Source organism: Bidens hawaiensis, unplaced genomic scaffold (genome assembly GCF_021521415.1).
Source record: "Bidens hawaiensis isolate Kalapana, Puna unplaced genomic scaffold, B.hawaiensis_p1.1 tig00051364_1, whole genome shotgun sequence".
Lineage (NCBI taxonomy): Eukaryota > Viridiplantae > Streptophyta > Magnoliopsida > Asterales > Asteraceae > Bidens > Bidens hawaiensis.
This window is the reverse complement of record NW_027499206.1, coordinates 86,841-109,995: the sequence shown is the minus strand read 5'-3', so window position 1 is coordinate 109,995 and position 23,155 is coordinate 86,841. Positions and strand designations below refer to the sequence as shown.

Here is a 23,155-nt window from a genome sequence, read left to right as displayed (position 1 = left end):
AAAATAGCATACTATTTATTTTTTAAATTAAATCCTCAACATTTGAAGAGCTAGTGTTAGAATCGTTACGTCATTCGACTGGATCATTTTTTTAGAACATTCCACGCGACCAGGTGGTTAAATCCATTTTTGTGGTGGTATTTGTGGTGGTATTCGTATTCATGAAGGGCCTCGGAAATTGCTTCAGTCTCTGTCCGTCCGTCAAGTGTGTGGTTGTAGAGTTCGTTGAACATAGTAGTCTTAATTGGGTTTCAAATCGGGACGAACTCATTACCAAACCGATACCGTTCCCAAAAATCCCGATCTCAATTTTCTCAAAAATTTGGTACCGTTACCTAGAATGCTTGGTTCGGTACCGATACCATAGGCCAAACTTCGTTAAATACCGGTACGATATCGAAAATCCATTTTCTCAAAAACTTGGTACATTATCGCAATGCTTGTTTCTGTATCAGTTAGGTACCAGTACTCAGTACCATTTGCTCATCCGTAGTTTCAAATCTCTTCACTTTGAAATGATTTGGTGTTCCATGCGATATACCACACCAAAATTTAATTTTGTTGAAATTCCGCTAAAATTTCCGTCCAAAATCCCTTTTACGGCCGTGTAGTTATCCTATACATTCATGAAAACCATCATCGGTCAAAACTCTTGATGGCTTGTGATTTTGAGTGAAGTGGTTAAAAGTGAAGAGAAATTGTTGTAGATATAGTGTGTAAACAATAAATTGTGAGATGCATATTTAAAGAGGGTAAACATTTATTTTGTTTAGCCCACAGTCATATATCAATGGATGTACCGATGAAACATGAAGTACTTGTGAAGGTGTACACGAAGGCGCCCCAAGTTATTACGTTCTTGTTGGAGTATTTTACTTGCAACACTATAGCATTCAAGATAAATCCAAAATATTGGATTTGCACATGAGGACTAAAGGAATGTCTAACCTTAAATACTATCTTAGAAAGGAACCATACCGAGGTGGTATCATGCTCCAGATGTAAGATGAAACCAAATGTAGTGTTATCTTCGGATCAGTCATAGCCTTCACACTTTCATTCTTCCTCTAATTGATTTGCGTGGCTTACTATTTAGCAATCATATGATATGTGTCGAAGTGTTTTACTTGCGTATGTTATATCATATGGCTTTAGTGTAGGTCCTAGATATGGGATTAAACAACAATGTTCTTGGATCAATCTCACTACTAGCTAGCGAAAATCACTAGTGAGAACCGAGATCTCGGATCTTGCTGATGTTTGGTTATTTGCCGAAAGTAGAAAGAAAAGAGAGAGAGTAGTGATAGTTGGTGAAGTATGGATAAGGTTTTGTCAAAAGTTGTTTGGTGCATGGGTATTCTTCACCTTATATAGTTGTGAGCATACCATGCATCTTTCCATTATATCGGCCCAATGGGTTCTAAATACACATACATGGTCTCGGGCCCAAACAAACATAATAAACACGAAAGCTATTCAAATAAAATATGAAATAATACAAAAGACTAAACAACGAAACGGGGCCTAACATTTAGGTGCTGTTTGTTTTTGTAGAAAAAGATTCGCGCAACCTCTTTTGTCTGCGCCGCGCAGACATTGCCATCTGCAGACTGTTTGTTTTCTCGAAGACGTTTCATTAAAAAATGTCTGCGCAAGCTCTTCCTTGTGCAGATTTGGCCCATCCACTTTTGAGATCTTCTAAGGTCTGCAAAGGGTTAAAACACCACACCCAACCAACACTCACTATCCACCACCACCACCCACCGTTCGCCACCACTGTCCACCACCACCACCCCCACTCACCCACCGTCCGCCGCCACCTCCACCACCGTCTACCCCCACCACCACCTATCGTGGCCATCACCATTGTCCACCATCCACCACCGTCCGCCACTACCAACTTCCACCACCCACTGTCACACCCCGACCTACGGCGGAAATGCCGGGGCGCGAACTGATTGCCACAGCTCTCAAGGCATTATCATGCAATATTTATACGACAATATCTATTAATTTTATTCAATTTTCAAATAAATCAAATACAAAATACAACTCATTAAACAAACAATAAACACAAATTTAATTCTTGATTTTATCTTTCCTAACATAATTCTTCACTAAATCTTCACAAAGTCTTGCAACTAATTCAAACGATAACCTGCATATGCGTATAAAATAGAATTTTGTCAACAACACATGTTGAGTGAGCAACACACCAGTTTAGTTGTACATATAGTATATATAACAAAAATATGTAGTTGCAACAAGTCATATGAGAATAACAAATTAACCAAATGTGCAAGTATAACTGAGATGTCGAGAAGCACAAAGGCTAACGACTGGCGTATGATCATACTAGACTGAGATTATGTTGGACCTCTTCGAATGCGAAAGCATACAAAGCAAATAAGCACATAAACAAGTAGGGTATAAGTTGTTAACACATAAGACAAAGTTGCAGTTTTGTGTATAAGTATATGTGATAAGTATATTTACGCATATGTCCCCAAAACGTGAGAAAACAAGTAAAATAGGGGAATGTGGTACTCACCTGATCGAATACGCAAAGCGAGAAATATTCGGTAAGGAAACGATAAATCACGCTCTTCGATAATTACCGATGAGAAATCCTAAATAATAAATAATAGCGTGAAAATAAATATAGATAGAATACGAAACTAAAATTAGATAGAGGTTCCGGGTTCGGGATCGGACGATCGGGTGTGTTCTCGCGAAAGTTACTTATTTCTTTAATTTATTATTAATTTTATTAACAAAGCTTTGTTGTAAATAATATGATTTAATTACATATAAATACTTAAATATTTATTTGTAAAACTTTTTAGTTTATATAAAGAGATTTGTTTATTTAAATCTAAAAATACGTTTAATGTGTGTGTGTATATATATAGTGTTTAACCAAAGATCTGAAAAACGGTTGTGTTAATGAGTCGGTTTTAACAAAATATGAATCAATTAAAGTTTTATAACATTTATGATCTTAATCATTGAATTAATATGATTAAAGAACAACTAATTAAACAAAAATCTAAAAATATAGGGCCTAATGGGATTCGAACCCGCGTCCCTCAGCGCCTAGAGCCTTATCCATACACACCCATGATGGTCGGGTATTTTGTATGTATTTTAGTGTATTAATTATGTAGTTATTGAGTATATTGTTAGAACTTTGGTACTTCATACGTGCTTTTGTATTTCAGGTAATTGATCGTTAAAGATGCTAAATGGGAGACCTGTACGAGCATGGAATGATATCTCGGGAAGACCGAAGCATTATTTGATGTCTTGGAAAGTGTTACAAGGATTCGGGAAGAGCATGGATGAGAAATCATAAGCCGATGCTAAAACTGAACAAGATTGGTTGACAAAATGCGACCATGAAGTAAAACGAGCATATCCTGAGCTAGAAAATAAGTTACAGGACCTATAATATATGAATTTTGGGTTTCTCGACGAGAGGAATCCAAATATGAGTTTTTCTTTGATCGCGGTACGCGACAGGTAGGGTCTACGGCCATCGCGATACGCGATGGTCTTAAAAAACGTGAAAAACGGATTTTTACCTATATATTCTATTTTCCGAACCCTAATCAAGATTGACGACCAGCAGCAGCTATTAGGCGATTTTGGGTGAATTTCAGGGCTACCAATCATCTCTTGATCAATCCTAATAGCTTTCCTCATCATAATTGAAGATCTATCGATGACGATGCTCGGCTAGTCTTCTCCAAATCATACCTGGGATGTAAAGTTTGTAACAATTTCAGTTTCCTCATGTGACTAGGAACATTTATGTATAATTGTTTATGGTTAATCTATGATTATTGATGTTTAGTATTTCTGTGTGTTCAATCGGTTTAGGTTTACACTGATCTGAACGATTAGTTACCAGTTGCTATAATAATTGATCATAGGGTTGTTTGATTAGGTTGAATACGACAAAGCATATAATTGCCCTTAACTGAGTCACACTGGCAGGGACCGTTTGATAACCAGTGCCGTGTGTAAAACAATTATTGTTGCCTAAGGTTTTGTCTAGTTGATCAGTCTGTAGTTAACCGTTAATAATTAATCTGTTAGGTTGCATGAGATACTGTTGGTTGCTTACTTGAATTCCCGGGTGTGATTTGTTGTGTTAACTGCTTACAACTCGTTTATTTGTTCGTTGCTTAGTTCTCTACATTTACTAAAATTGCTTGTGTGATCATCACTAAAAATCAGTCACTTCATAATTAGAAATCTGTTACATGAATACATTGACCACATACTCCTTGTGATACGATACCCTACTTGCTCTAACTATTTAAAATAACTAGGTTTTTGATTGACTCAAACGACGGTCATCAAAATGGTGCTGCTGCTGGGGAGTTAGTGCGCTTAGTGTTTTCGTGTTATTTGATTTCTTTGTTTATTTTAGTTTAGTTTAGTAATTTTTAATTTTATTTTTGGTTTTTATTTTATTTTTTCATTTTACGTGGGGTGTGTTGTTTGTCCAGGTAACAGGTTTTTACACACCCGCCACTCGGGCAGACAGTCACCGCTTATGGGTCAAAACCAAAATCCATCCCGAAACCCGAGCACGCAACTGTCACTATGAGCAATTATGGTGATTTTTGTTATTGTGAAGGCCCGTACCACTATCGAGATTGTCCAGTAGTTGCACAAAGTCAGCAAGAGCGTTGCCATGGGCGAAGATATATGACGACATGCTATGAAGATAAAGAGATTTTGTCATATTATTCACACTCTGAACAACACACATCATCAAATTATGATGAAGATTATCAATCAGACATGGATGACCAATATGATCAAGAGCCGTATTATGCCGACTGTGAACCGAAGATGCCCTATTCCTCAAGTTCCCAAGACACGGTGGAATCCAAACTTGACAAATTGATAAATATTATGGTTGAGTAATAACAAGGAATCAGAACAACAAAGGAAATCTCTCGAGGCTAAGTGGACCAATAAAATTAATGAAGAGATTATACACACTGAACCAGACTGGGATGAGGATGATTATGGATATTCTCATGAAGAAGATGACTATGAAGAAGATGAGTATGAAGAAGATGATTATGAATATTCTCAGTCGGTTGATGAAGACCATCAAAATATTCTGCACTCTAAGCTCGATGCCATCATGAACACGTTAATGGAACATAAGAGACAAATGATGGAAGAAGAAAAGGAATATGAGCTAAGACATGAAAGAATTTTGGCCTCGCTCAATCCGAATATTGAGGACAAAACTGAAATCAAACGAGACCAAGAGGAGTTGGCTAGTGGTATTGTGTCTGATGGTGATGAAGAGAATGAGGTTGTTGATCTTCCAAAGCAAGAAAGTGAAAGTGTGATTCAAGTAGAAGATACAACTCCTTCAGAGTATGAAGAGCCCAATGTAGCCAATGTGAATCTTATGCCTTCTCCAGTACTTATTATTCCAAACAACAAGTGTGGGGATGAAGGCTTGGTAAAGAATAAAAAGAAAGTAAGCTTGTAAGATATTGGGCAAATAATTAAGAAGCGGCCTCACAATAATCATTCAAGTAGCATGCCAATCACAGTAAAGCGGTTATGGACTTGGCAAATTCTCATTCAATTTCTTTTGACTTATAACCTTTGAATTTTTCTCTTCAAGGATTTGTGTCAAGCATCACGAATTCGGGTTGTAAGAATTATTAGTCAAAAAATACATATGTGTAACAACTTTTCCCTTTCCTTTCTACTTAAGAATCAACTACAATATTTACCTTACCTGCGTGGTAATGAATATAACAGTTATAATCATTAAGTAGCTAAACTCAACGTCGTTGTATCTTGTTGAAAAGAAACTGAAGACTCTTAGAATTAGTGTAGAATATGCACTTTTATCGTAACGCTCATGTCTCATGATTTTGAGAGCGAGAAAAGTAGTTCCTGATCCCAAATCATGATTTGAGTAATTTTTCTTGTGCAGTTTGTGTTTTTGTGGTGTCTAGGATATCGCCTTTGTCTTTCTACATAAGTATGCATTCAAGGCCTAAGCATAAAACATCAGTATAAGCTATAAATTCATGTGTTCTTTCTAGGAAGAACAAGATATGTGTATTATCCGTTCTTGCCTAGTAAATGAAGAGTTTTGTCTTATCCCATGTGCCAGTCATATTTCTTATCAATCTGGGTAATTTAATGTCAAAGATGAGCTATCTTAGGGAAATTCTCGATGAATCCCTGATATTATCCAAACAAGATCTAAGAATTATTACACTAAAGTTCACACTTCAGTTGGGAACTTTAGTGTTTTAGATTCTTAATTATTTTAATCTTTAATAGCTCTACGCGTATGCCTTCCTCACATAATACATTTCTTAGAAAGTGAATTTTCCAAATCCATAAATCATACTTAGAAAATTTTCTAATATCGTCGCTTATATCATCAATGAACACTATTATGAATTAATTCAAGTAGGGTTGGCATACCCTATTAATGAGGTATATAAACAAAATGAGCACATTTGGTGAAACCAAACGGTCCTTGTTCTTTTTCAAATACTAGACTGTTTTCTTTTCTGAATTAGGTTCAAGCGGTTTCTTGTCGGTATCACCCTTGTTAAACAACAATCCATCGCGAACGACATCATTGGGCGGTTATCTTGCCATATTTCTAGCAATATGATTTACTGTTGGATTAACGAAGGTAACCATGCTCATGTAATTTGGTACTAACCCATAGATTTATCTCTCAATTCTGACATATTTAGTTACAGGCAAGCATGGAACCAATATTGTCAGATCGCTATTCGAGAAATATATGTTCTAATTTTAGTACCTTTCATGGTTAAATTCTGGAATTTAGTTTTGAAACTCTGAAGCTCTATCTCGGGACAACATTCTTTCAGCATCATCTCCATGAGATGAATTCATGTAAGACCATAGGCAACATCTATTCCCCGATTCTGAGTGTCCTACCAGGATAAGCCTTATCATAAAATAAGCATGATACATACTTTATTCTCTACTTAGCACAATTCTTAATCAAATCTAAAGTCTCTATCTCCCCTATCCATCGGAGGATATTTAGAAGATCTTCAGTCCTAGAAAGGTCCTTAAGTTTGAATTTCGATAAGTTATGCAGGGACATCCTAGTACCGGATTCCTTGTTTACCTAATTTTCAAATCAATGTAGGCTCTCTATTAACTCTTGGAAACATAACAAATACATTGTCATTTTCTTCCTAGCATATTTCCATTAGTATTTCTATTGCTAGTACTGTTACTTGTACCACGTCTTTGACCACGTTTAATATTCTGGTTATTATTATATTACTCTAAGGAAGTGTTACGTGTTGTTGGTCACTGGTGTCAAATCTACAGAGAATGTAGTCCCGATCTTCTAAGGGTGGAATGTTTGTCTTAATTTAGGTGGTATATTGTTGTTTCTATTATTTTCGGATAACTGAAATAAGACAATATTCATTATTAATTATAAATTGCGTGTGATTAAATATAGGAGATAATCACGATCGCGCAATAATTAACAAATCAACCCAAAAGAATTTTATGACATTTAGATTGGAAAAATTGTATTACTTGTGTAGAAGTTAATAAAATAACAACTAAAATAGGTGTAAATACGCGTCAACACCAACACAAGTTTTCAAATTTTCCTTATCAAATGTCTAAGTTCAGTGGTGCCTAACTGGATCAATACGAGAAAATTTCCGAAATCTCATTACTCCATGAATGGCTCTAACACCTGAGCTGAAATGCAGCAACATCGATATGAGGTTAGACAATCTAGGGAACCGAAAGAGGTAAGGTCGCATCGCCATTCTCATCTTTATTACATAACAACTGCAAATGAGAACGACTATTTCGTATGAAGATAACAGGTGGCCTATGGCTAGTAGATGACTAGGTTATTGGAGTGAGTGAATTGTTAATGGGACAACAAAGGTCGGTGGAGGCGGTCCCCGACATACTATCAGTGCTGCGAACCTCGAAAATAGAGTGTGATTCAGACGTTTGTGACTTAATCCATACTAAGTAATCATGATATATGTAAAATTTATCAGTTAATATCACATAACACATAAACAAATCAAATGCAACCTTTTATTTTGCATTTCTTATAAGAATTTGTTTATAAAACTTTTTTGCTTCATGAAGTGGGAAAACGTTTGTTCTAAATACTAGGTTATAGTCTAGAAATTTCTTCAAAAAAATTCTAGTTCGCTACAACCATTGGCTCTGATACCAACTTCTGTCACACCCCAAAAATCGTTAACTTAACAGCGAAAGACTTAATCAACTAAATTGGGCGGTGGCAGACGCCGTTCAGCCAATCATATTAAAAGAAATAATGAACCAATAGTTGGACTTTATTAAATATCAGAGTTTTACACGTGTCAAACATGCACGATTCTATTTTAAATTACAAGTCCAACTATCATTCATTCAAACGCACAACACCATTTTCCCGAATCCTTCACGAAGTATCCATTTTCTTCATTTACCTGAAAAGTATGTTAAAATAATTTTGTCAACACGAATGTTGGTGAGTTTCTCCATTAAAAACCGGGATGTAACAGTTCTCGACTTTACTCCCATTTATTCATCATTCTTATCAATGATATATTTCATTATTCACCATTCTTATCAACGAGAATTTAATTTTTCACTTTTTCAAATATAGCTATATATTTCTTAAACAAAACGTGTTAGTTGTAAACGAGCAAAGAGTACAACACATGTATGACTATTAATATGATAAACCTGATACATACCAAAATCAAAATATTCCCACCTTTTCAACCAGAGCGACTGGAAGAGTGGGGGGCGTCGCCCCGATAGATCTACCAATATTTTTAGGCCCTTTCTCTCTAGGTTAACGGTTTTTCCTTTCATAATGGCTCATCCCATTTAACACAATTTGTAAAATATATAGCCCTTTCTTTACAAACTTTTTCCACAAAAACATTTATAAATCATTAAAACATTTAAAAGTGGGGATTCACATACGAGAAAACTCACCTTTAGCGGTATAATATCGGTAAACATCCAAACACTTGTGTCCTATCAATATAGTACAAGTTTTAATAATTTGTTCACATTTATAATATAAGTTGTTCATCCAACTTAAAGTGTTCACACAAACGTTTTATTCTTTAAAAACGTTTATTTATTTTCATTATTTTATTATTTTTGTGTTCAAACGACCGGCTGGCGACCTTTGGTTCGGTTAAGTCCAAATTGTTTATTCTCATACAAGCACACAAGATTCTAATATATTATAAACATCTAATTATCTAACTATTCATTCCTATGCACATAAAACACTCAATAATTAAACAAGTTGATGCACATAAATATTGCTATTAATTACTTAATAATACTTATATTAATTAAAGATTATTTAGTTTTATCAAACCCAAGTTTAAGTATAACTTTATTACTAAAATTTAACATAATCTTATTCCAAGTTTTATAAACTTTTTGTTTTTAAACCATTTTTCCGGTTTTGTCGGTCTCGCGTCTAATGGCGAACCAGTTACGTTTTAATATGAAAATTTACTGTTTTAAATATGAAAACACTTTATATATATAAGTTTAACGATTTAGTTTATAAATATATTTCTGTTTTTGGTTTCGCTAACATTTTTATAAAAATGTTCATTTTTAACGTTCCCACGTCATCTCTCGCCACGCGACTCGTCTATTGTCAACTTTTACCATCTTGACCTCATTATATTTATTATCTTGTGTAGTTCATATGAGTTTTTGAGTTTTAGGGGCTGTTTCAAAACACACCTAAAATCTCGTCGGTTTCGCGTTAAAAGCCGAATTTTCGACTATTTAAGCAACCGACACTTAAATTATACCAAGTGAAGCATGTACTTCATATAACACATAAAATAAACAAATATAAACATGTAACACTTAAAAATTTTCCAGATTTGACTATTTATCTAAAAAAATGCATTTTTACTAGTTAAAGTGTGCATTTTTTGATGTAACACTTAGTCTTTTGTCACATTCTTACTATGTTGACTTTATAAATTATTTTAAATCATTGTGAAACCCTTTTTATTTCTTAAAAATCCAGATTACATATAAACTTTTTACTTTTATATGTATAACAAAATTAACTTTTTAAAGATTATTGACTAACAAACTTTTATCAACTAACAAGTATACATATTTGTATACTTTTTCTAACAAAAATCCCAACTTATCATATTTTAATGCATCCTATGAAATCCTTATTCATGTATAACAAGTTTACCAAAACTTTACACATCCTCACACAATTTTCATATCCAAATGATAATAAAGTGACATGAATGTATGTATTCACATAAGGCTGAGGCTGAGGGGTGTGGGGCGCAAACCTGAGCGCGAGAGCCCCTCCGCTCGCGCCTGGGGGCGCTAACCCCACACCACCGGGGCGCGAGCCGGGGCGCGAGCGCGGAAATCCAGGCAGGCGTGAGTGTGGTCGCGGGAGAAGAGAGAGAAAGAGCCGTTGGGCCCGCCCAAAAGAGCCGTTGGAGCTCCGATTTTTTTTAAAAAAAACCCTTAAAACCTCTATATAATACCCCAAATTACTCCCATTTCAACCATATCAAAACACAATTTCACCTTACAAACCCTTATATAATATCCCAAACTCCTATATAATACCCAAAAATGTCTGGAAATTGGTACCCAAACCTAGATTCAGCTTATAGTTACGACGATTTATGGTCGTCACCAGACCAATCGATGTTTTATTCGGGGCCGCAAGAAACATCCGGCTTTCAACTATCCAACATACAACCGTCTCCTAACTTTGTTGTTCCAGAGACACAAGAATCACACGGTGATGCTACGGGAGCAAGAAGACGCGTCCACCGGAAAAAACAACTTGCAACAGACGGGCCGGGACCGGCTTCGACTCCGAGGACGAAACGGAAAACCACTCCGTGGTCATCGGATGAGAAGGAAGCCTTGTGTCGGGCTTGGATAGTCATTTCTGAGGATCGGCGTTGCGGTAATTGTTTTAACGTTTTTAAAAATGTTTTTTAATAAAAAAGTTAACTGGAAATCTAATTTAATTATTCATTTTGCAGCCGACTACCAAAAAAGCAAGGTTTTTTGGACAAAGGTTAGGGAGACGTTCTATACGCTCGTTGGGAGTACAGAGCGAAACGCCGATATGATTTCGGGTCGGTGGTCCGAAATCAGAAAATTTGTCGGCTTGTTTACTAATCTTTTCAACAGGAACGCCGGTCGTATGAGACCAAGTGGCAGTGATGATTTGGCGGTTTACAATTTCACTGTCGAAGAGTGGAGGCAGGAGTGTTTGCGGAGGTATGGGACGGTAAAGACGTGTGACGATTTAAAGTTGTGGGAGAGGTTGAAAAGGTGTTCCAAGTGGGTTGAGCTTTTGGCGCCGGACCATGATGCGGAAGTAGGGCCGAAACGGACTAAAACTAGTTCGTCTGGAGCGTATAGCACTTCCGCCGGGTCGGATTGCCGCGTTGGATTCGACCTAAACATTGCGGGGGAGGAAACGTCTTCACCGCCGAGGAGGCGGCCATTGGGACGGGACGCCAAGGGGAAAAAACCGACTGAGGGGGGAGCCGTAAACATCGTCGATCTTGTTGAATCCCTCAATAAATTCAACAAAACCATGGAGGTGGTCTCTAATGACAAAAAGGAAAAAAGTTGAATGAGAGATTTGGACTTCCTTACAAGAGACTTCAGTAACCTAAATCCGGTCGATCAAATGCTGATGGAAAAGCAAAAGGAACGTATCCGAAAGAGGTTGATCGAAGAAGACCAAGCCGAAGAATAAGAATAATGTTTTTTTTAGTACTTTAATTTTTATTTTATTTTTAGATATTAATGTGTTTTTTTTTAATGTGTGTTTTTTTTTAATAATTTATGAGTTTTTTTAATAATACGTTTTTTGAATATATTTATAAAAAAATAAAAAAAAAATCCGCTGGAGCCCCTGCTGGAGCCCCTCCACACCAGGGCTAGGGGCTCCAGCGGGGGCTCCAACACCCACCTTATCCAGTTTCTCTCTCTGCCACACGTCACAATATTATTGGCTGGAGCCCCCACTAGCGCCCCCATTAGAGCCCCCCACACCCCTCAGCCTAAATATAAGTGGATTTTATTTTAGTTCAAAAAGCCTAAATAATAACATCATTTTTCATCAAGCATTTTGTACCATGATGTGAACATGCATGTACAATTTTATCACTTAGGCCTACTAGCATACACATATTCTCTCTCTTACTTTATGTTTTTAAGAAACTCATTTCAATCTTCAAACTTTACAAGAACAATCAACTAAAACATAACCATTCTTGTAAATGGAAATGAGATACATTTAAGTCATGTGTATGTATATGTGTGTATGGCACACATATATACACACACATACACCCCACGGCTACACACACACACAACACATAAGTCACACACTCTTGTTTCATTTATATGTAATTATGTGCTTGTTTGCTTGTGTGAACTCTTTCAAGATGTATGAAAAACATGAAGCTTCAAGAATTAAGAAATTACGATTCATGGTTATGGGTTTTTACCCTTATGGTTTGATAAATGTAAGAGATGGTGAGCTTTATGGATCTCTAAAATGTGTGTTTCTTGCTTTAATCCTCGTGTTTTGCTTCCATACACTTTAATCTTAAACAAATCTTGAAGTTTTGACCATAAAAGTTAAGTATGAAGTGAAAAATAAAGGAAGAGAGAGGTAGGGAGGGGAGTGGGCGACTGAAATGGGTGAGGGAATGAGAGAGATGGATGATGGTTTGTGTTGGTATGTGGTGAAAATTATAATTAAGTTTAAAAGCTTGTGTATTGGGAGATGTGTGCACATAGGGTCTTGTGTCACATATGCATGCATTTAGGCATTACACAAGTAAAACTAGGTGTGGTGTGGTGGAGGTGAACGGCTAAGGGAGGGATGGGTTTGGTTATTATTTTATTTTTTTTATATAAAACTTGCTTTAATCTTACTCCATTTTGTTACATTTTGCAAAATATAACAATTTTGGTAATGTGTTGTACAAAACTAACTTGACCACTAAATCCATCATAAAATTACTTACAGAACGATATAAGGATATGAATTACTGGAGATAGTTGGGTTCAGGTCCATACGGTGTCCTGTACCGGCTTCAACTCGCATAATTTATAGTTTTCATGAACTGAAACCTCTAAAAGTAAGTTTATAACTTATTATTAATGTTTTCACTAATTATATATTATTTTAGGTTATTCTCGACGTTTTGGAATATTTTTGGACTTTTAACTATACTCGAGTCGTTGCCTGTGTTAGTTTTGCGCAGTTTTCGCTACGCGCCAAAAACTTAACTTTTTGAACACAATAAAATATATCTCATATATTTTTGGACTAAAATAACTTTATAATATTTTATTCACTTAATCACGGATTACATAAGTACTGGATTAGGCTTAAAATAGCCGGATGTCACAAGCAACACACCAGTTTAGTTGTACATATAGTATATATAACAAAAATATGTAGTTGCAACAAGTCATATGAGAATAACAAATTAACCAAATGAGCAAGTATAACTGAGATGTCGAGAAGCACAAAAGGCTAACGACTGGCGTATGATCATACTAGACTGAGATTATGTTGGACCTCTCCGAATGCGAAATCATACAAAGCAAATAAGCACATAAACAAGTAGGGTATAAGTTGTTAACACATAAGACAAAGTTGCAGTTTTGTGTATAAGTATATGTGATAAGTATATTTACGTATATGTCCCCAAAACGTGAGAAAACAAGTAAAATAGGGGAATGTGGTACTCACCTGATCGAATACGCAAAGCGAGAAAGATTCGGTAAGGAAACGATAAATCACGCTCTTCGAGAATTACAGACGAGAAATTCTAAATAATAAATAATAGCGGGAAAATAAATATAGATAGAATACGAAACTAAAATTAGATAGAGGTTCCGGGTTCGGGATCGGACGATCGGGTGTGTTCTCGCGAAAGTTACTTATTTCTTTAAATTTATTATTAACTTTATTAACAAAGCTTTGTTGTAAATAATATGATTTAATTACATATAAATACTTAAATATTTATTTGTAAAACTTTTTAGTTTATATAAAGAGATTTGTTTATTTAAATCTAAAAATACGTTTAGTGTGTGTGTGTGTAGTGTTTAATCAAAGATCTGAAAAACGGTTGTGTTAATGAGTCGGTTTTAACAAAATATGAATCAATTAAAGTTTTATAACATTTATGATCTTAATTATTGAATTAATATGATTAAAGAACAAGTAATTAAACAAAAATCCAAAATTATAGGACCTGATTGTGTTAATGAGTCGGTTTTAACAAAATATGAATCAATTAAAGTTTTATAACATTTATGATCTTAATTATTGAATTAATATGATTAAAGAACAAGTAATTAAACAAAAATCCAAAATTGTAGGACCTGATGGGATTCGAACCCGCGTGCCTCATCGCCTAGAGCGATACCCATACAAACCACCAGCTGCGTTAGGGTGTCAACTGGTTTTATTATGAAAGCAGATTCTTAAATATTATAACTGATAAAAACCCTAAATTACCTATGAACCCTAGCACCGTAATTGATTAATCTGTTAACTTTTAATTCGATTAACCATAGGGGTTTCGAACAGCAAGGTATTGCGAACCTAAACATACAATTAATTTCCTCGAATGATGCTTGCAAGATGGTTAATCAAGAATGAACAGGGCCGGCTAAGAACGAACAACGAGAGTGTATAGGAAGGCTGCTATAATCCGATTCATGTTAGGGGTTTTGTAGGCGATATGTTATAGATCGTATATGTATGTTTAATTGAGTTATTATTGTCGTTTTAATGTATAACAATAAATGAGTAAAAGGACGGCTTCGTTAATAGGAAATTAAGAATCATTATTGATCGTGTTACCATAAGAACAGTGTCGGCAGGACGGGTTTGGAAAGAGCAATACCATTTCCTTGATCAATTCCATAATTTGGACGAAAATTATGCTTCAAGAAACATAAACGAGTCACGGGTCACATGGATACGGGTATGGGTAATTGGGTTAATGGGTTTATGGTTTATAAAATATAGGATTTGCAATCAGGTCCTTGAAGAATAGAGGTGGAGACATTGAAGGGTTAAAGTTTAGTGTATGTGTTAAACTTGAATATTTTTAAAGTTAATATATATATTATATAGATATAATAACAAATATTAATTTAATAATATTATCTCGGATAACACGATAATTTATCAAAAACAACCTGAACATGGAAATAGGTCGGGTAAAGGTTATTAGAATAATAAAATAAAATCTCGAGTTGTTACACCCACCACCACCGTCTGCCACCACCGCCGTCTACCATCATCGTCCACCACCTTCTACCACCACCGCCTTCTATCACCACCATCCATAACCACCACCCACCACTACCACTATTACCATTCAGCACCACCATCACTCACTACCACAGTTCGTAAACCACCACCAGTTTATTTTAGTAATGGCGTTAAAAAACAAACAGTCTTCTTCTTGCGGACTGCAAATGTTTGGTCTACATCTTATTCTACAGATGTCTGTAGATGTGGCCGCAGACTGCAGACATTTTACCTCTGAAAAAACAAGCTGCATCTTAGTGACTGGGTTTTGATGAGCCTCTATCATGAAGTCGTATGTATATATGGTTCTTGTACTCGTACTACTTGATAAATACTATATGAGGGGTTTATTATGGAACAATACCAATATAATCATGTAGATCACAAATTTAACTCAAATAGGTTTAAGCTTTATATGTGGAGCAAGATTATCGTCATGTGGGTTGAGAAGGACCCGAATTTAACTCAAAGATCTGGTAATTGTGTAGGCTGTGAAAGAGCGAGATTGGCATTGTCTTAACATTTTTTCAAGCGGACTTTGGAGGGATGTGAATGAGTCGTCCCCGCTTATATATACCCTTTTTGATTTGTTATCTTAGATTGCATATTTAAGATATTCAAGCAAAATCTGCGATCCTCTTGGCTATTTTTGATGATTTTCCCATATTTTTTTATTTAACTTCCTATTTTCTACAAACACAAAATTACCAGTTCTAACCATTTAGGTTTGTGTGACTGAACGTATACTAAATTGTTCACTGCTAAAAATTCTTTAACTTCCTACGTCATTTTTTCGTTGGAAATGCAAAGGTAATCATTGTTTCGAACACATTTCCGACAAAAATGGGTTTGCGGGAAAAAGGCCCATGGTAAATATTTTTCAACACATTTTCCAACACATTACCTACAAAAATACGTCGTTGGAAATGTCCAACGCATTTATGACACAAATAGTTAGAACTTTTGTTAACACTTTTTATGCATTTCCTACACATGTTAACATACTTTCTTATGCATTTCTTACAAGAGAAAATATTGTTTTTTTCTTACGCATCTATGACGCAATATAATTACTTTATTTTTCTATTATCTTAAAATATTCAACGCATTTCCTACACATCTAAACAATTTTTATTGTTTTTATTCTTTTATACTTATATTTATTTTGTTTTCTTTGTTACACATTTCTCACGAAAAGGTTACATAAAGCGTCAGCTAATTTTTTTGTTGGAAATGTGTTGGAATATCTGCTACGCATTTCCAACACAATTTCTTTTTGTCACCATCTTGTCACAATTCTGTTGCAAATTTAGGGTTATTCTTTTGCGTATGAATTTCGTTGGAAACGTGTTGGAAATGGCGTTTGTAAGAAACGTGTTGGAAATTTTTGTAGGAAACATTACTTTTCTCTAGTAGTTTATATATGTATGAATATTTGTAATTGCATCAATTTATTTTGGTAAAGATGATACATGCATGCTTAGTGAACTCATTATCAAATTTTAAAGTACCAGAAGTAAGCAATTTAAACTGCAAGGTCCTACCTCTCACAACATGATCAAATTAGTACTGACTACTATTTATCTTAATGCCGCCAAATAAAAGACACCACTTATCCTTGCGATGGTAATTAGTGAGAAAACTAAAACAGATACCTCAAGGGGTTGCTATTTTTTTTTACTCTTAAAATTACTTCATATATTAAATAAAAGAATCAAATTACAATAGTGATGTGGGTAAGCAACAAGCTGTGCCGCCACCCCCTTGTAAATGGCAAACTCGATCTTACTGAAAATATAGTTATAGCTCTTTGGCGTTGATAAGTTATTATGCACGGCCCGTTGAACTCTTTTAAGGAACGTAATAGCTTCGGGGGCAAGGGACCCAAACGTTTCAAAAGCAAAAGTTATTTAGACGTTTGATTCTCGACACTTGCTTAGCAATTTTTCCTGATCCCGCTTTCAGCACAGCCTGCCTAACAACAAACTTGGTATCCCTAAGCCCAACAAGGGGATACTCCAGCAAGGTCAATACAAGCGTGCTCCCCATGCCCATCCAAACACAAGAACGTTTGTTGGCTTGCTGGCCGGAGTGCAGACCTCCCTTCAAGGGGATCTGGCAGAAAATTCACATGAGCTTCTTTTTTTGCCGAGATCCCCGCTCGTTTTAACACATCACAAAGGACATCTCTGATCAAAACATGTCTATATTTAAAACCCGGAAGCTCCTTTCAATGAACGGCATGTTCACCAAAATATCCAAACAAACTTTACGGCACACCAGGCATGGCTCATCAACTGGGAACAGTGTGATCATTAAACGATATTTAAGAATGGCTCGGTACTCCGCTGCTGACATGTGTTGCCCTAACCCTTCGATGGGGATGACGTTCATGAAATCTTGAGCATGTGGAGCCTGAAGGCATTCTAACACCACTCTCTGACGAGTTGACTAAAATTTGGATAAGAAATCTTGAGCATGTGTTGCTATTTTGGATAAGAAATGACTAAAATTTTGACATAAATGAGCATGAATAAAGACCGTAACACAACAGCTACAAGTAGATCAACAAGAAGTATATAATTGTACATTCACGTGCATAGCCTCATTATGACAAGTTAACAAGAGATTATAAAATACTCCAGTGAGGACTGAGGTCATGTTCCATAACGGCCCATATTCTCTAATAATCTCTCATGTGTTTTCATCTCTTCTAATTGACAAGAGTGGATATGTTTTAAATTGTGTGATCACTGTAAGTAGAATAGCTCTTGCTTTCAACTGCAAGCGTGATCATATATGATCTATATAATGCTACTGTATTAATTATTAAGTAATTCATCTGATGATGTATTCGCCTGAAGAATGTGTACTTAGTCATATTAAGACCAGAACTCAAATGTGAGACAAAAGTTTCTTTATCATTATGTTAGTAACACCTCAGGAATAATGGATGCACTTATTGGATATAGATTTTCTTATTGCTGACACCTTATATTTTGTGAACCAAATCTCTCAAATTTGAGTTCAACGTTACACATACTTGAGTAGTCATGACTCACGACATAGGTTAACGAATTATGTTAGGTGAAGTCATTTAAGATACAAACCGACTAAATTACGATAAAGCTGATTAAGTTATAGATAAAATACAACTTCTAAAAGATGCATTTTACTTGAGGACGCTGAATATGTTAATAAAACTCCATAAAATAAGAAAAAAAATTCTTTTGGCTTAATAAAATTCATAAAGAATATTGGTAATTGAATATTCAGGTGCATATGTCACATGAGAGCAATAGAATAATACTATTTACCTGCCTCTTTTCTCCTATAAATACTCCTCACATCTCCTAACTCTTATTCCATCCCTTCATAAACCATTACAACTTTGTGATAAGCTCCCACTTCACAAAGAGATGGCTTCAAAGACCAACACCCCACTAGCCCTCTTTCTTGCGCTCAACCTTTTGTTTTTTGCACTAGCCAGTGGTTGTACCACATGTCCTGGTACCCCCCCCCCCCCTATACCAAATCCGCCATCCACAGGAACTTGTCCTAGGGACGCCCTTAAACTAGGTGTGTGCGCCAATGTGCTTGGAAAGTTACTTAATCTAGTCGATGGAGACCCACCAGTTAAGCCATGTTGCAGCCTTCTCGAAGGTCTTGTTGACCTCGAGGCTGCTGTTTGCCTTTGTACCGCTATCAAGGCGAACGTTCTTGGAATTAATTTGAATGTGCCATTGTCTCTCAGTTTACTTCTAAATGTTTGTAGCAAGCAAGTGCCAAAGGACTTTGTATGTGCTTAAACGAACAAACTATCATGTATCATGTCATGTCATGTTATGTCGCAAGTTGTGTCGTATGTGTTTGTTTGTTTTGGATTGTGAGAGTGTTTACAGTTTGAACTCTCTAAATGAGAGAGCGTTTTAGTTTCTTTGAAACGATTGTTTGAAGAATTATTTTGTTGGAATAAAATTTATATTTGATGTTTTTGTTTATTATTTTACTATTACCTATATTTATTCATCTAAATATGAAGCGTTTACATCAAGACAAAGGGCAAACGGGCAACAAGTTGCGCCGCTAGCAAAACTCAATCTTTTAAACACTACATTGATAGATCTTGGAATTATAACATTACTATGCATGACCCGTTGAATTCGGCTAAGTAGCCTCACAAATTTAGGTGTAAGGAAACCAAAAGTGTCAAATGCGAATGGTATAAATACATGTTAGTTGTCAAGACAAGCCTTCTCAAATTTAGTCATATTACATGAAACAACTTTTAGAGCAGCCTGCCCAGCCATAAAACCACTACACCCTAAGCCCAACAAAGAAGAAACCCCTGTTAGATTCACACATGCATGGTTACCTCAATTTCATCCAAAGACCAAAATATCAACCGAACGAAAAGTTGAATGTCCATCTAAAAGTGTGATTCATTCTATCTCAACCGGACGAAAAGTTGAATGTCCATCTAAAAGTGTGATTCATTCTATCATAAACGCACAGTAGATGAATCTTTATATCTTTATAGTTTTATGTAAATGAGGCATAAATATGCCTCATCCTACTCACCTGCGTGCATACTAAAAGTCAGCTACGCTGAGTGAGTTCTAGTTAATCGTACACTATACAATACACATAAACTTATATTCTTTCATTCATACTTTCTTACTTTCATACTTTCTTTTGTATTAACTTACTTTCATATCTTACGTTATAAAGAGCATTACGCCCTACATTCCTCGAGTATTATTAGGGCTCGGTACCCTCCTTCCTCGAGTATTATTAGGGCTCGGTACCCTCCTTCCTCGAGTATTATTGGGCTCGGTACCCTCTTTCCTCGAGTATTATTAGGGCTCGGTACCCTCTTTCCTCGAGTATTATTAGGGCTCGGTACCCTCTTTCCTCGAGTATTATTAGGGCTCGGTACCCTCTTTCCTCGAGTATTATTAGGGCTCGGTCCCCCAGTTCTCGAATATTAGTAGGGTTCGATTCCCTCTTCGTTACCATACAACCATCATTTCCTTCTTTTATTAACTTTATCACATTCATACACATAAGCATACATATCATACTTACCTTATACTTAGCGTTACAACCTGACAGTACGTGCAATATCCGAAGATCGTTCACGTACCATCAAGCAATCATTCATACATATCACATCATTCACATAAGGCATACACTTATCTCTTAGGATAAGCGTATTAACAAACATATCGAGTATGCACACAGCCCCGAAAACATAACACATAAATGGGGCTAGAAACTCACCTGAACACGGTTACGCTCACCGTTAATCGTAATCCCTTTCTTCAGTTGTGCACGGCTGACTGTATAACAAGTATACGTATCAATTAACTATCACTTCTCATAATGTATTTCTATCTTTATATGACCCACAACGAACAGGGGTCCGGGGGCAGCGCCCCTGGCAGCGGGGTCTAGGGGCGGCAGCCCCTAGCAGGGTCCAAGGGGCAGAGCCCCTGGCTGGGGTCGAGCTGCCAGATCAGCTTGGAAAATTTTATTTCCATTAACTGTCTTAACACATTTTTCATTAGATTTTTAATTTATTTTCTAAACGAACTTGACTTTAAGCGAAGTTAAACCTTAGGCGAACTTAGCTTTAGGCGAAGTTATCAGGCGAACTTGGCTTTAGGCGAAGTTAAACCTCAGGCGAACTTAGCTCTAGGCGAAGTTATCAGGCGAACTTGGCTTTAGGCGAAGTTAAACCTCAGGCGAACTTAGCTCTAGGCGAAGTTATCAGGCGAACTTGGCTTTAGGCGAAGTTACCAGTTAGGCGAACTTGGCCGTAAGCGAAGTTATCAATTAGGCGAACTTGGCCTCAGGCGAAGTTATCGCTTTGAAGGCGAAGTTGCCCAGTTGCAGGCGAAGTTGCCCAGATCAGCCACGGCTTTGATTTCTGTCCAGCATTTTGGGCGATTTTAACACCCTTGTTATGGTTCGACATCACCCACTACGTTTCCCAACCATTTTCGGTCGTATCTACACTATAAAACTTGGATCTTTAAACTTCAAAGATCAAGAATCATACCTTTTTGAGCTTGTTTGGATCTCGTTTACTTGTTTAATCACAACCAACGCTCTCTGTCTCTCAGATCTGTCCGTTCCTCTCCTCGGCCGGCCGGTGGTGTTTGGTGTGTGGTGTGTGTGTCTTGGAGTGTTAGAAAATAGATGGAATGAATGATGGTTTGGGGTTTTAGGGGATATTTATATCCCTTAAATCCCATGGACCTAAGGCCCATTCTCATTTAACCCATCTCAATTATTCCAAATCCATGATCCGCTCCTTACTCGATATTAAATAATTAAAGCGAAATCACTAAACATAACTTTCTTTATTCAACATTAAAATTTTAGGATGTTACAGGTCTTCCCTTCTTAAAGAGGGTTCGTCCCCGAAACCTAACTAATACATAAACAAACTAGGGTAAAACTTGCGCATCTCATCCTCGGCTTCCCAAGTAGCATCTGATCCCTTGCGGTGTTTCCATATCACTTTTACCAGAGGTATAATCTTGTGACGAAGCTGCTTCTCCTTGCGATCAACGATCTCTATCGGTTGCTCGATGTAGTTCAATTGTTCATCAACCTCAATGTCTATCAACGGCACGTGAGACGTGTCATCAGCTAGACACTTCCTCAAATGAGAAACATGGAAGGTTGAATGAATTCCTTCTAACTCATCGGGTAAATCCAGTTTATAAGCTACTTCACCCACACGATTTACAATCTTGAACGGTCCAATGTACCTCGGACTCAACTTTCCTCTTTTCCTAAAACGGATAATCCCCTTCCAAGGCGAGACCTTGAGCATCACATTGTCACCAACGTTAAACTCAATTGGTCGTCGCCGCTTATCTGCATAAGACTTTTGTCTGTCTTGCGCGGCTTTCATTCTTGCTTTGATCTGATCGAACTTTGAAGACGTTTCTTGAACCACTTCTAGGCTTCCCATTTCTTTCTGACCAATCTCACCCCAACACACCGGGGTTCTACATCGTCTACCGTAAAGCATCTCAAAGGGTGGCATACCAATACTTGAATGGTAACTGTTGTTATAGGAGAACTCTGCCAGGTGCAGATGATCATCCCAACTTCCACCAAAATCTAAAACACAAGCACGTAGCATATCCTCAAGGGTTTGGATCGTCCTTTCAGACTGTCCATCAGTTTGAGGTGATACGCCGTACCGATGTTCAACCTCGTCCCCATAGCTTCATGGAATTTCTTCCAGAACCTCGAAGTAAACCGTGTATCTCTATCAGACACGATCGATAACGGTACTCCATGCTTGGTTAAAACTTCTTTGATGAACAAGCTTGCTAACGTTTCTGACGAGATGGCCTCTCGTATGGGCAGAAAGTGAGCACTCTTGGTCAAACGGTCCACAATCACCCAGATGGTATCATGTTGCTTAGCTGTACGAGGTAGCTTAGTTATGAAATTCATGGTAATGTGTTCCCATTTCCACTCAGGTATCTCTAGCGGTTGCATCTTCCCATAAGGCTTTTGGTGCTCGGCTTTGACTTGTAAGCAAGTTAAGCACTTACTAACATAATCCACTACATCATTCTTCATTCCCGGCCACCAGTAATCTCTTTTCAAGTCTTGGTACATCTTTGTAGCTCCAGGATTGATTGAGTACCTTGACTTATGAGCTTCATCTAAGATTCGACTTCTAAGATC

The 23,155-nt window shown here is 36.7% G+C and overlaps 1 pseudogene; it reads left to right on the top strand.

Annotated features, from left to right (window-relative positions):
* Positions 1 to 18,774: 18,774 nt before the first annotated feature.
* On the top strand, positions 18,775 to 19,293 carry LOC143599001 (putative lipid-binding protein AIR1 pseudogene; annotated as a pseudogene).
* Positions 19,294 to 23,155: the final 3,862 nt, after the last annotated feature.